Raw genomic sequence first — 14,565 nt, forward strand, 5'->3', positions numbered from 1 at the left:
CCAAGTTAGGTTACAACTTACTAAAATATGCGGTGTCTACACTACGAGCAAAAGGGTATCAAGATATTGATTTTATGTCATCACTGCTTGTTATTTCATTTATCATATTGATTGATGAAAACAATATTTTGACATGTAACGGTGTAGCTTCTTTTAATGATATCAATGTCATAGAAGCGTATATTTTCACTGTTAAAAATAACTTAAACAACGCTGTTTACTATGTGAATCGCACAGTAGTTATTTAAACGTATTAAACAAGTGTTTAAAATCTTAAACAACGAAGTTTAAATTCAAATATTTTATTATCAATAATTTATGCATTGGTGTTTAAGATTGTAAAAACTTGTTTAAACTATTCAAACAATTACTGTGCGGTTCACATAGTAAACAGCGTTGTTTAAATTATTTTAACAGTGATAGAAGTTTCGCATTTTTATCAAACGGTAAAGCAGAATAAAGATTTAACCGCCAAAAATGTATGCTCATATTTTGAACTAGCTACATTAAAAAAACATTCAAAATGTATTTTAAGCCCTTTACTGTTTTTGTTAGCCATTAAAATTATAATGAATACAATTCGAGAAAATTGTTGTTGTCGTCATGATTACGAAATGTATATTAAACGGCCAATGATTATTTACATATCAGCTTGTCTTATGGACGGATGCTATCATCAAATACAAATCTACATAGTTCCATCGAAACCGCATAATCCTTTTTTTAATTTAATCTCAGCTGACAGGCGTAGTCTGATCAGATTTCGTCTGCATAATTGCCAATCATTTTGCTCATAACACTCGATTTGTTTGTGACCGTAGCCATAATACTGCGAGAACACGAGTCTATAGTCACCACCAATAAGCAAAAGTAACATTACTTTAAAAGTCAGCTGCTTGCCTAAGGCTGATAAACCTAATTGACATTGGCAATCGATATCTGACAAATTATCTAAGATTAATTAGGAATTATTATTTTATTGCATTCAATTTCAGCCAGATTTCATAAACAATCTCATCACATTTCAAAGCTGATTGTTGTTATTCATTAATTTAGTTTTTTCTGTAGGATATTTATCTCTCAATTCATACCCAAATAATACCATAAATTGCTCGCTTTGTATTGTTTTAGCAAAAATGTTTTCGCTGCTGGTCTACTCAAGGTTTTTTGTAGGGGGGGGAGGAAGTTGAAGATGTCTCAATTTGTATTACTTTTCTATGTAGCACAGCTAGCGGCTGAGATCTACATGTATGTGACACTGACATTACAGCTGCTGATAATGTCAAAACACTTGGATATAATATATAAATAAAAAAACTATAGCAGGCATTCAATCATATCAAAATTATTCATTAACCGATCCATGGTTAGACTCCTGATATAGCATCACTGCAATGTTTTGTAAGTGCCGGTAGATGACACGTGTTTTACGTCTAAACCTAGTATCGTGTCTCATGATTGTTAAGTTGCTTGAACCCGATATATAAGTGGGACTCTGATATCAAAGGCTAGCTCTTCCTCTGGGGTACAGTCTGATTAGTGAATCATTGTGCTTACCTTGTCCGGCTCTCGAGGATATTTATTCCAATTACCTCTTCAAGGAATTTACATCTCGGTTAATTAGTCCTTATTCCCTTCATGTCTACCTTCCAAATTGCAGTCCACCACCTGAATTGGTACAATTAATTCTAGGAAAACCGTGAGCATGGTAAGTATCGGGTCGAGCTCCTTTGAAACACTTGGCATTGACTGAAATATTCAAGATGCTTTTGAAATGTATAGCGAAATGACTAAGGCGTTTATACCCCATTCGCACTCCCGGGTCTTCGGGTTGGACAAAGTGGGGGTTTACCCTTATAAAAATCGCCAATGGTATTTGAATGGTGGCGAATGGTAGTTGAATGGTGATCTGAATGGTAAATGGTACGCGAATGGTATTTCAGTGGTGTTTCAATGGTAAGTTCTTAATGGTAAGTGGTAGTTTATGGTAGTTGAATGGTGATCTGAATGGTAAATGGTACGCGAATGGTATTTAAGTGGTGTTTCAATGGTAAGTTCTTAATGGTAAGTGGTAGTTTATTTAATGGTAAATGGTATACCATATACCCAATGGTGTCTCAGTGGTATGTGTCTAATGGTATGATTGGTATGATGAATGGTATACCATACCCAATGGTGTCTCAGTGGTATACAATGGTGTCTCAGTAGTATGTGCCTCTAATGGTATGATTGGTATGATGAATGGTATACCATATACCCAATGGTGTCTCAGTGGTATTCAATGGTGTCTCAGTAGTATGTGCCTCTAATGGTATGATTGGTATGGTGAATGGTATACCATATACCAGTGGTGTCTCAGTGGTATACAATGGTGTCTCAGTAGTATGTGCCTCTAATGGTATGATTGGTATGATGAATGGTATACCATACCTAATGGTGTCTCAGTGGTATACAATGGTGTCTCAGACTCTCAGTAGTATATGTGCCTCTAATGGTATGATTGGTATGATGAATGGTATACCATATACCCAATGGTGTCTCAGTGGTATTCAATGGTGTCTCAGTAGTATGTGCCTCTAATGGTATGATTTGTATGGTGAATGGTATACCATATACCAATGGTGTCTCAGTGGTATACAATGGTGTCTCAGTAGTATGTGCCTCTAATGGTATGATTGGTATGATGAATGGTATACCATATCCAATGGTGTCTCAGTGGTATACAATGGTGTCTCATACCCTTTTTACACACGCTAAAATTTCCTTAACCCCGTACTATAGGTGGGGCTAAATTGCCATTTAGCCCCACCTATAGTACGGGGTTAAGCTTAGCCCACTTTCTTTTTACACAGCATTTTTGCAAAGTGGGCTAACCCCACCTTTAGTACGGGATTATTTGGCCCTGCAAAAAAGCAGGGTTATCCCAGCAATTGCGGTGCTAAGAGCGATAGTACGGGGTTAAGATCGCTAGTGTAAAACGAAAGTGGACTAAGCTTAACCCCGTACTATAGGTGGGGCTAAATGGCAATTTGGCCCCACCTATAGTACGGGGTTAAGGAAATTGTAGCGTGTGTAAAATGGTACGAGTGAAGTACTTGTACTACGAATGATCGACAAAAACCACTAGTCCGGGGTTAGCGAGTTTCGTGTGTGAAAAGCAAGCATTCCTTATCCGGGGTTAGCAATAACAATTTGGCATGTGTAAAAAGGAAAAAAAATAGTACGGGGTTAAGGATAGTACGGGGTTAGCGATAGTCCGGGGTTAAGAAAATCCTGTGTAAAAAGGGTATCAGACTCTCAGTATATATGTGCCTCTAATGGTATGATTGGTATGGTGAATGGTATACCATATACCCAATGGTGTCTCAGTCGTATTCAATGGTGTCTCAGTAGTATGTGCCTCTATAATGATATGATTGGTATGGTGAATGGTATACCATATACCCAATGGTGTCTCAGTGGTATCCAATGGTCTCAGTGGTATATGTGTAATGGTATGATTTGTATCAATGGTATACCATATGCCCAATATGGTGTCTCAGTAGTATGTGCCTATATAGTGGTATAATTAATGGATAGTTGTTGGATAATTGTAACGCAATTGTGGCTTAGTGGTGTGTGCCTAATGAATGCTATTTATGTTAATGGTGAATGGTATGCCCAATTGCATTACCCAATAACATAATTCCGAAGATTTAAAGAAAAAAAAAGATCAAAGATTAAAAATTAGAATTATTAAAATTTTTGAGTTGTGACTTTCATGCGAGCAGCTTCCCCAAATCAGGCCCATTCGCTCATGATGGCAAACATGGTCTGTTGCATTCTTTTAAATTGTCTTTGTCTTTATTAAGTAAAAGGCCTATATGTGTTTAAATATAATTGAACCAGTGCTTAAAATACAATATTATTAATTTGTTATATTTTACAATTGTACATATTACCTTCTAAATTTATATCTGATGCATTGAGTGCAAAAATAAAAGGAGTCAATGAAATCTTATTTGATAAAAAGGGTTTTTATTGTACCTTAATATCAACGGACAAATTATTTCACAGCCACTCCCGAAAGGGAAGAATATAATCATCATTTACCGTAAAAATCTTGAAATTAAAACATGCAAGTTTTAAAGAGCATGAACAAGATGTGTATCGTACTAAATAGAAAATTGTACATTTCATCATCCTTTCTTTTCTCTTTTTGTTTCTTGGTATAATTTGAACGGCACACCACCTCTCCTATCTGTACGGTATACAGTTTTTTATGTAACGCCCCCCCCCCCTTCTTGAAAGTTTTGTTCTATTTTTTAATTAATTTTCTTATTTAATTATGGCCACTTTTTATAAAGAGAGCTATGGGGTGTTGCAAGAAAATATTTGCAGTCAATCCCAAAATTCGGTTGCAAATTTACAAGTGATAGACTAATTTCATCTAAAGTAAACAAATTTATAGATTTATTGATGGAAGAAACAATAAATCAGTTGCAAGTTTGCAATGAAAAGTAAGACTTTCAATTGATTTTGGAGTTTGAAATTGACTTGCGTTCAATTGCAAGTTTCTTGCAATGTCCCATAGGTCATTATTTTGCTTAAAATGAATTCACTGTTGGTTGTCTTCCTCCCCCAAGTCAACCCCTATTGAAATTCCCATCGGCAAACCCTGATTTTGGTCTGCAACGACCAAAGCCCCCTCCCGGCCAATTTATATATCGCTACTACTGCTTTTGATCATAAAACGTTCCTCTTTTTTTTCTTTACAAATTGTGTTTTAATTATTTTTTCTCACTCATGGATGGTGTTTATAAAGAGGAGATCGAGCTATTCTAGGCCGGTCATTACTTGCTTAATTGAAATGATTTGTCTGTTATTGTCTTGCCCCCCCCCCCCCCAGTATCAAAATTCCCTGCCGCCAGGCTAGTACAATATGTAACAGAAAAAAATCTAATGAACGAAATTCTCAATTGCAATCAAAACAAAAGCGAAATTAAACAAAGAGAGAAAAGGAAAAAAGAAATAAGTAAAAAATATATATATCGAAAAACAGAAAAATAAATTTAAAAAAAAGAAAAGAAAAAGACTGGGACAAAGAAAAGAAGAAAGACTGAACAGAAAAAAAGAAGGAAAAGGAAAAAAAGACAATGGAAAAAAAAAAAGACATGGAATTATAGAACAGAAAAAAATTGAGCAAAATGATTTTTTTCATAGATCCTTTCAAAGGATAAGCATGCAGTGGCAAAAATTGACTGCATGGTTAATTGCCAACCCAGAACCAATCAAGAAAAAGACACCCCTGATTTGGTCTTACATGCAATTCACTCCTCCCCCATATCGGGATGTATCTTGGCTAGAAGCCCCCTCCCCCTGATTTGGTCTTGATTTACCCCCCCCCCCCCCAATATCGGGATGTGTTGGCTGCGCTGCTAGCTAGCTCGCTCTATGTATGTAAGTGTTGTTCTCGCACGCGCGCGCGCACGTACGCATATGTAACCGCCAATTGCAATATTTGAAAAAAGAACCCGATCAACCACTGTTTTGCTGTTCAGAAGTCCGTCTATAATTCATCATAAACTAAAGGAACACAGGTCAGATTCGGACAACGACTTCAAATTCATTCGCAGAATACGCTTAACAGTAAGTTAGATAACAATTTTCTTTGATATTGTTTTCGTAGTTAGTGGCTCGGCCTGATTTTCTAGAATGTTACTGTTAGTGTTACTGTTAGATGTCGTTGTACTGCCACGGGGTTTCACTGCCACCGTACCGCCACTGCCCCGTTGGCGCGGGCCGGGACACGCCTGTCTCTGGCGAGATGGATTATGGGGTGCGTTAATATGCTTTGTATTGGCTGAGGTGAGCTGAGCCGAGCATTGTCATTGAGTAGTAATTCGCTCGTAGGGCTTGATATCTATTGTCAATGTTTTACAAAACCATATCTGAATACCGGTATGAATTTATGAATGAATGACTTGTTAAATTAATGCTGTACAGTGCAGTAGTACTGTCATGACATTGACTGTCAAAGTGTCAATTAGGCCATTGGTTACTGCACAACATTGACATTGTTTCACTGAAATGGAAACCTTGCCGAAAAATATTGCTCTGGAATGAGGCCTATAATTTGCTGTTGTTGGTAGATAATGTTGGTAAATTAAGATGACATGGACATGGTAGTATTCAGGTGAAACATGGTAAGGTGTCCTAAATTTTAAAACATAAAGTAGGGCCTTAAAGGCTACGCAGGCCCTAAAGAGCTACGCACCACTTATTGCGCATGCAATTTCAATGGTAAAATGTGCACTTTGTGTGCGGAACTGTGACTGGAGAGAGTGACAAACGATTCCTATTCAATTTTTCTAGAGAGACTGCAATAATTATTCAGAGAAAACCTACAACTGTTTGGAATTAACATATTTTAGAAATTGAGGCAGAGAAATATTCCATGAAGAAGTGTTCTGAAAACATGGCGGGATTTTGGTATTAGTGAGTTATGTGATATTTTCTTCTTGGTTAGGCCTAAGGTTTTTTAGAGTATTTATTACATATGAATACGATATAATTTGTTCAAATATAAAAATTGGCATAGTTTTTGACGTTTGTAATCAAAATTTGTAGTTTACATGTATATGTAAATGTATCCCCCCAAAAAAGGGCCTATGCTAATCTGAACTCAGCCATGCCAGCTGACTAAAATCACAATTTCTGAATTTTTTCCTTGGGATTTTTCCGTGGGATTGGGCGCTAATTTCGCACCGACCAACTTCGAGCAAAATTCACCACCAAATGTTGTTCTCAAATGTCATATCAAGTCAGAATTGCATTTGAATGTCCATATGCCCACCGCTTTTCCGAATATCGGGAACAGCTGTATATCGGCTTCGATCTCTACGTCATTGTTTGAATCCTCATGCGTTGCTGTGCCGTAATTTTGATATGGACTGAAATTTAACGGGATTTTTTTTTATGGTCAGACGACAATCGCACATTATAGACAGCCTAAAATAATGTACTGAAAAACCGGATATGAATCGCGCATTGCATTCTAGGTAATGTAGGGACTTTCCCTATTGGCAATCGGGGCTAAAACATGACCGTCTTTGGTCGAAAGAGGGCCAGTGATCGATCGGTGACGATCATTGGCCGAAAGGAGCTTGTGTAAACAATCGCCCCGGGCGGTCGTCGTAAAAACCGCGTAAAGAGAAAGTTAAGGGTTAGACAGCGATTTTGACAGCTGGAAACAGGTGGTGGTCATAAAGAGCTCTCGTTGAATGTCCATTCGTAACTAATAGGTCCATGCTTTAACAAGCACAAAAAAGGAGATCTTTACTTGTGTATGAGACAATTACCGTGTTTACACTTGATCGGCTTTTGGTTCAGAACCAAAAGCCGATGCAGAATCGGCTTTTGGTTTATCTTGCACTGCATTTACACGCTGTTACAGCTTGCGGTGCAGAATCAGCTCGCGTGTCAAAAACCTTAATTGATACGCTCACCAGCAATATACGTCATAATAAAGACAACGCTGGATCCGTGCGCTTACAATTATGTCACAATGGTAAAGTAAATGAAATGCGCACCAATTGCCGATGCAGAATCGGCTTTCTGTTTACACGTAGTAAAAAAGCCGATTCTGCATCGGTAGACTACTTTGGTGGTGCAAATTGCTGATTCTGAACCGCGAGCCGATGCAAGTTAATCGTGTTTTACACGCTATGAAAAAGCCGATTAAGTGTAAACACGGTATATATTTCCGTTAGAAATATTTGCTGTAACTTTAAAAAGGAGGGACACACTTGTGTAAGGACGCCATATTTACATTAAACACATTGGCCCGAATTCACAAAGGTGGTTATGAAAACCCACGGTTGAGTCCATGGTGTATGCAGATTTCCTGTATAAATTACGCTTAATTTAGCATGTATCTGGCGCGTGTAAAAAAAATGTCAAATTCTGATGCGCGCTTTTGTCGTAGTGCGCCAAATTGACGCCTGTTACCATGGTTAGATACGCTATTTTATTCATGAGTCCACTGTTTGAAGAGTGGACTCATTAATTCAAAACAGTGGACTCGTGATTAAAATAGCGTGGATAACCACGGCAACAGGCGTCAATTTGGCGCACTGTGACAAAAGCGCGCATCAGTATTGGACATATTTTGATATACGCTGTAAATAAGCGTAATTTATACAGGAAATCTCCATAAAACATGGACTCAACCGGGGTTTTAAAAACCACCTTTTTGAATTCGGGCCATTGACTATTGCTCTCAAGGGGGGGGGGGCACAGGTCAATTGTGCCCATCTGGATCCGTTACTGTGATTGTCAATACCAAGAAAAGAAAATCATATTGAATGTTATCAATTAATTGATTAGGCCTACCTTTTGAAAACTGCTGCACTGGAAATATGACTTCAGATCATTCTTTTTCTATTAGATAATTTTCTCTTGCATATCTACATGATTGCTGATCAAAACACGTTACGCAGCAGAGTAACTGTGTTATATTGATCTATATATTTCCAGCATGCACACACAGAAAATCTTTGGTGGGGGAATTTTATTTCTGTGACATCAATTTCAAACATATTTTCAAGTGAATTTGCTGCATATGTTGAAATAAATATTATCATGATGCTGTATATGAGTGAATCATTGCATTTTGGAGCTTAAAGAAAGTTTTACTATATTAGTATTATATTTTTGTTTTTATCTGCACATGCATATTTTCCAACACTCAAATTGATTTTATTTCATTTAAGATTGGACGACGGATACACTGAATGATAATGTAGATGGTCCAGGATTATCTGAGAAGGAAACTACAGGTGTTGAACACAGAAAACCGTTTACAAGAAAACAACTGGAGTTTGTGAAAGGTAATTGTGTAAGAATTCACTTCAGTGGAAAAAATTGCAAAGCTTCATTAAATAAAACAGATTGTACTCCTGCAGTGGCATAGCTGAAACAAAACTTGTGAGGAATGGTAAAAATACTGAAAAAGACCAAATGTCATCCCCATTTATAGGATTACACGTCCTTTCTAACACCCCCCCCCCCCTGGAAAAAAAATCAATATGCTGGCGGGGGGGGGGGGGTGGACACTTTGGCCCAGGTATGCATGTGGTATGGTATTTGTCATCATTTGGGCAACCTCCCATTAATATAACGGGTTATTTTCTGCTAATCTATGGTTAAACATGAATTTCTTTATCATATTGTACAAAATGTTTTGTTGATATTTGTTAATTGGTACTATTCAATTGAAGGGTAGTGTATTATGCAAATTTCTCGATATTTTAGAAAAATATATCAATTTCTCAAGAAAGCTTGCACGCACGACAAGCATTGATGTTTTGAACCCGTAGCTGACATACTGTCCTTTGCATTGTTTTCATCCCATATTCTTTTATTACAGCTGCAAGAAATTAATCTTGCCGGGTACGCATTCACTTCACCTTGGTCGAGTGCAGCACAGTGGATAAATGTGTTGCTGAAGGAAAACACCATTGCTAGGATTCAAACCCACGACACTCTGTTGAAAGGTGAGAGTCAGAACCACTAGACCACGACGTACCCACAGTTAACAAGCTGATGTCATACCCCCACTTGTTCTTTTGTATTTTATAACAAGAAGTCATGTTTATTCACATTTTGACCTCCAAGAACTAAAAAGTGGAGTGAAGATTTATTTAATGTAAACACATGCATTGCTTGAAATCATTTTATGCTACGTGGGACATATCATACACACGTGTACGAAAATATGAAATTATTATGATTTCATTTTATAACATAAGCCTAACACATATTCCTGACGATCATGTGCACATTCCAGTAATTTTTCCCAAAATGTTGCTAAACCTTCAAATCAAAGACTTTGTTATCAGATTTTTACGAAATTGTCAACATTATGCTTTTCTGATTAATTCTCTTCCTACCTAAATCTCCCCTTTCCTCATGCTTTCTTTTTATGGTCCCCTTCATTCTCCTTATAACTATGTTATATGTAAAATGTAACCGGTCGTCCAACCCATTTGATTGAAGGGCTAGGTACTCTAGACTGAAAGTTATGTGATTTTAATTCAAAGAGTACATGAGACAAAAAAAAAATGAAAATTTCATCAAAATTGAATGAGGATTAACGAAATTATGATGAATTAAAGTTGTTATTTTTTGGTAAAACTGTTCTCTGCAAGTCCTCATGAATATACAAGATCCCAATTTATATATTTTTTTGTATTATATGAATTTCAAATTTTGTCCACGCTAGGTTGTAAAAAATTACGATTGACTACTGATATACTGTGTAAGACAAAAATTATATTATTTCTCACACATAGTTGAGTTATTCATCTGATTCAACACAACAAAAATAGACAAAAAAGAAATAAGTGGGAATCTTGTATATTTGAACTATGGGAAATAGTTAAAAAATAGATGTGCTACTAAGAATTATTTTCTATATGATTTGCAAAATATTTAAAAAAAATGTCGCTATTTTTCTAGTTTTTTTTTCTATTTTCATGATATATTCTTTATTATTCTATTATTCTATATATTCTATTTTTGATATAGATATTATTTATTTCTTTATGTATCTTTAATGTATTTATGATAAACTTTTGGCATGTTTCTACAGAAAATCATTAAAAAGGATTGATCTTTTCCGGACTCGAAAAACCTTATTGCCCTTAAACCAACCTGCTTCTACAAACCGAATAATCTGATTAACTCGCTTTTCACGTTGCAAATACGGCGGAAATTGGAAAATTCAACCTATAACCTCACGTTGCATTGTACATATGTCCAAAATTGCATCTTCTTAGGAAAATTTTCAAAATTTGTGGTAGATCTCACTCAATGTAGCAGGTATACGTGTTGCACGATCAGCTGGCGAGATCGAAAAGGCCAGAATGTGCAAATTTATTTACTGCGAAATTGCACTTCCGGGATTAAGCACTTCCGCCAGACACGATACGCTATTTTGCCGTGTGTTTTTACAGAAAAGTTAAACGGATTAACATGGCAATAACCACCTCTCAGAGATGGTTATGAGAAACCATATTTTGCTTGAAACAGTTTATCAATAAACTGCATCGCGTCTGTTTCTACAAAATTCTACAGGAAAGTTTTCCTGGATTCTGGATACTTACGCGGGTAATACCTTTTAACGATTCTATGTAGAAACACGCCGTTTGATATATCTTTTAGGTGAAAAGAAAATAGAGAAATATTAGGAGGTTCTATTTTTATGGGGGTACTATTTTCACCCCTTTTGGGGATATTTATTTCCTCTAAGTTTGGTACTCTTTACCTTTAATCATTTGGCCATGTGAAGGCTATCACACATTTTGAGTTTAATCTTCGAAATTTGGTGTTCATCAGTTTGTTGTCCAAACTCTGTCTTACATTTAGATTTGTTTATAGGAAGATTAACATAATATCTATGTGGAGTGCAATCATTGACCTCTTGTAGAGTCGTGCAGTCACATGTATTCATAATGCTGGTGCTTTTATGCCATACATGTACTTGTCAATACTGGGTTCTACTCTTTTGTACTTGAACTTATTAGTAAAAAAAATATTTTATTAATGTCATTGAAGTAGCTGTGTGAAAGCAATTACACGCAACAGATTTAAAATCAAGGTTATTGTATTACAAGTATCAGGTTTGTTTGCAGAACAGTGGTTTTGCCAAGTACTCAATCCACGTAAAAAGCCATCAGAGAGAACATGTTTATTCTTGGAAATGTTATTCATTTGTTGTGCTTTTCAATTAAACTCTGTCTTGATACATGTTTATTTTAGATACCAAGATTGACATAGATGTCAACGAGGAGCAAAGTCATATATATTCATAACTTATGTGCTTTAATTATAAAGTCTATACTTGTGAATACTGTGTTCCATTTATGCTGTACTTAAACTTCTTATAGTAAAAACATTTGACGTTCTTGAAATAACTGTTTTCATCATTTTTTTCTTGTGCATACTTAATCCATTATCAAACCTACCATTAACCCGAGCTATATATGCTGTTCACCATTGGTCTACCATTCACTGTACCTTATTGGCCTACTATACATTGTACACCTTTGGTCTACTAACTATCATTCAGTGTAAACCATTGGTCTACCATTCACAGTACACTTGTGGTCTATAATGTATGGCCAATGGTGTAAATTGAATGGTTGACCAATGGTATAGAGTGTATGGTATGGCAATGGTGTACAGTGAACGGTAGGCCAATGGTGTACGGTAAATGGTAGGTCAACGGTGTATGGTAAGCTAATGGTGTACGGTGATTGGTAGGTCAATGGTGTATGGTAGGCCAATGGTGAACTGTAAATGGTAGGTCAATGGTGTGCGGTGTATAGTAGGCCAATGGTGTACAATGTATGGTAGGTCAATGGTGTATGGTGAATGGTAGGGCAATGGTGAACGGTGTATGGTGAATGGTAGGTGAATGGTACGCGAATGGTGTACGGTGAATGGTAGGTGTACGGTGTATGGTGAATGGTAGGCGAATGGTGTATGGTGAATGGTACGTGAATGGTGTACGGTGAATGGTACGCGAATGGTGTACGGTGAATATAGGTCAACGGTGTATGGTGAATGGTAGGCGAATGGTGAATGGTGTAAGGTGAATGGTAGACCAATGGTGTCCAGTGAACGGTGGCTGAATGGTAAATGGTAGGCCAGTGAATGGTGGCTGAATGGTGGTCAATGGTAAACCTGTCTATAGTGGCCATGGTAGATCAATGGTGAATGGTGTTTGATCAATGGTATATGAATGGTAAATGGTGCTCATGAATATGGTAATAGTAACGTCCCAATTATTTAAATTAGTTTGAATGGTATACCATTGGGGCTTGAATGGTATACCATTGGGGCTTGAATGGTATACCATTGGTGTATGATGGGTGCTGTGCGAATGGTATTCCAATGGTATATCAATGGTGTATGGTGTATGGTATTTCAATGGTATACCATTCAATTTTTTTTATAAGGGTAGGTCTGACCTGGGCCGCTCAAACCCAAGTGAGAAAAAGTAGACAGCTTTTGACCCTCCAAAATCCAAGTTTCTGACTCCCTGGCAAGTACACTTTTTAAGTGTTCTGTCATTTTGAGTTTGCAGTAATAGGCATTCCCCCTCCTCAACAGCATACAGAATCGTCATTATAAGATGATGGACGGTTCAGTAAAATCTTACAGAGTAATCTAAACATGGTAATAACATTATTTAAAGAAATCGTTTCATCTATCTCCTTGTTGGATTTGCCTCTCCTCCTACAGAATATTGATCTTGTATTTTAATCTTATTTAACCCTTTACGATGTTTAGGAGATCTAAAACTGTATAAAAAAAAAGGTCGGCGGACTATTCTTAGAATCTACTCATACATTCAAAATCACAGATCCGTAGAACATCCCTCCAGCATTCCCCAAAGACAATGGCAACGAGAAGGGGCATTCGATGTTAAGACATTGCATAAGTACTACATAGAGGGCCTAGTTTCCGTGTATACGTCCTTATCCTTCGCATCAAGATGACCACAAAGGAAGTGTCCCAACCAATAAATATTAATAAGATGTCTTGGTGAGGGACCGTCGGGGACTTGCGGGTGACCAGATTAACCGCACAATCTACCAGTCAGTGGGGTGTTGATCTTGACTGTCTTTTATCTCACCTGACCTTGAAGGTAACAGGGCAGACAAAGTTGTCTATGGCATGTAGGAGGAGAGGTGATGAGGAGTGAATGCGATTGGGGAGGAGGGGATAGGATGGGAAAGCAGCTTGGAAGGCAGGCAACAGGAATTAAGATGAGAAGAACTTAATATTGCCCTTACCCACTTTTAACGAAGCCGAAGGGATTGTAAAGCAGATGTATTAAAAAAAGATGTATTCATAAAGAAATTGTTCGACTTTAATCGTTTATTTTCATAAGTTCATATTACACTCTGAAGAAATATTTGGTAAAAGTGCCTCATGAGGGTAATATGTGTCCAACCAACATTGGGCATTTTTTTCCAGTGTGATGACAATTTTGCCCATTCTATAGTAATTGCTGCTTATTTCTTAACCTTAATGAAAAATAAATTATGCTTCCCGTATTGGGTAAAATACTTCTCCAATTGGTTGGACACATGATTACCCTCGTGGTGGTAAAAAATTTACCCCATATTTGTTACAGTGTATGGAATCGTAACAATTTACTGTTACGATAACCTTTTTTTCAAATGGGGAGGGGATAATAACTGCCCTAGATTACAATATAACCTTTGAAATAAAATACATGCATAACTTAAGCAGAAAATTCCTTCTGTTTATTTGTTTATCATGAATGTCAAGAAAGGGACAAAATTATAATTTAAAGAATAGGCAACGGAACTCCAATCATCCTCGACCTCACTGAAGCCTCCCACTTTATATATCTCGAAACCAAACAACATGGCGACACTCCGCTGATAAAGAAAATGAGTTAGCTGGATTAAAGTGACTATGATAGCTGGCCTTGGGTGAAGTTGAGGAAAGTAAATGATCATGCACATGATGAAGATGGCAGGAGCC

At 36.9% G+C, this 14,565-nt stretch overlaps 1 long non-coding RNA gene across 1 annotated transcript; it reads left to right on the top strand.

Moving 5' to 3' along the window:
* The first annotated feature begins 5,485 nt into the window (after positions 1-5,485).
* On the top strand, positions 5,486-10,235 carry LOC135156395 (uncharacterized). The gene is made up of 3 exons (XR_010295520.1): positions 5,486-5,628; positions 8,754-8,870; positions 9,410-10,235. It is a non-coding gene; the product is annotated as an uncharacterized LOC135156395 (long non-coding RNA).
* Positions 10,236-14,565: the final 4,330 nt, after the last annotated feature.

Source organism: Lytechinus pictus, chromosome 13 (genome assembly GCF_037042905.1).
Source record: "Lytechinus pictus isolate F3 Inbred chromosome 13, Lp3.0, whole genome shotgun sequence".
Lineage (NCBI taxonomy): Eukaryota > Metazoa > Echinodermata > Echinoidea > Temnopleuroida > Toxopneustidae > Lytechinus > Lytechinus pictus.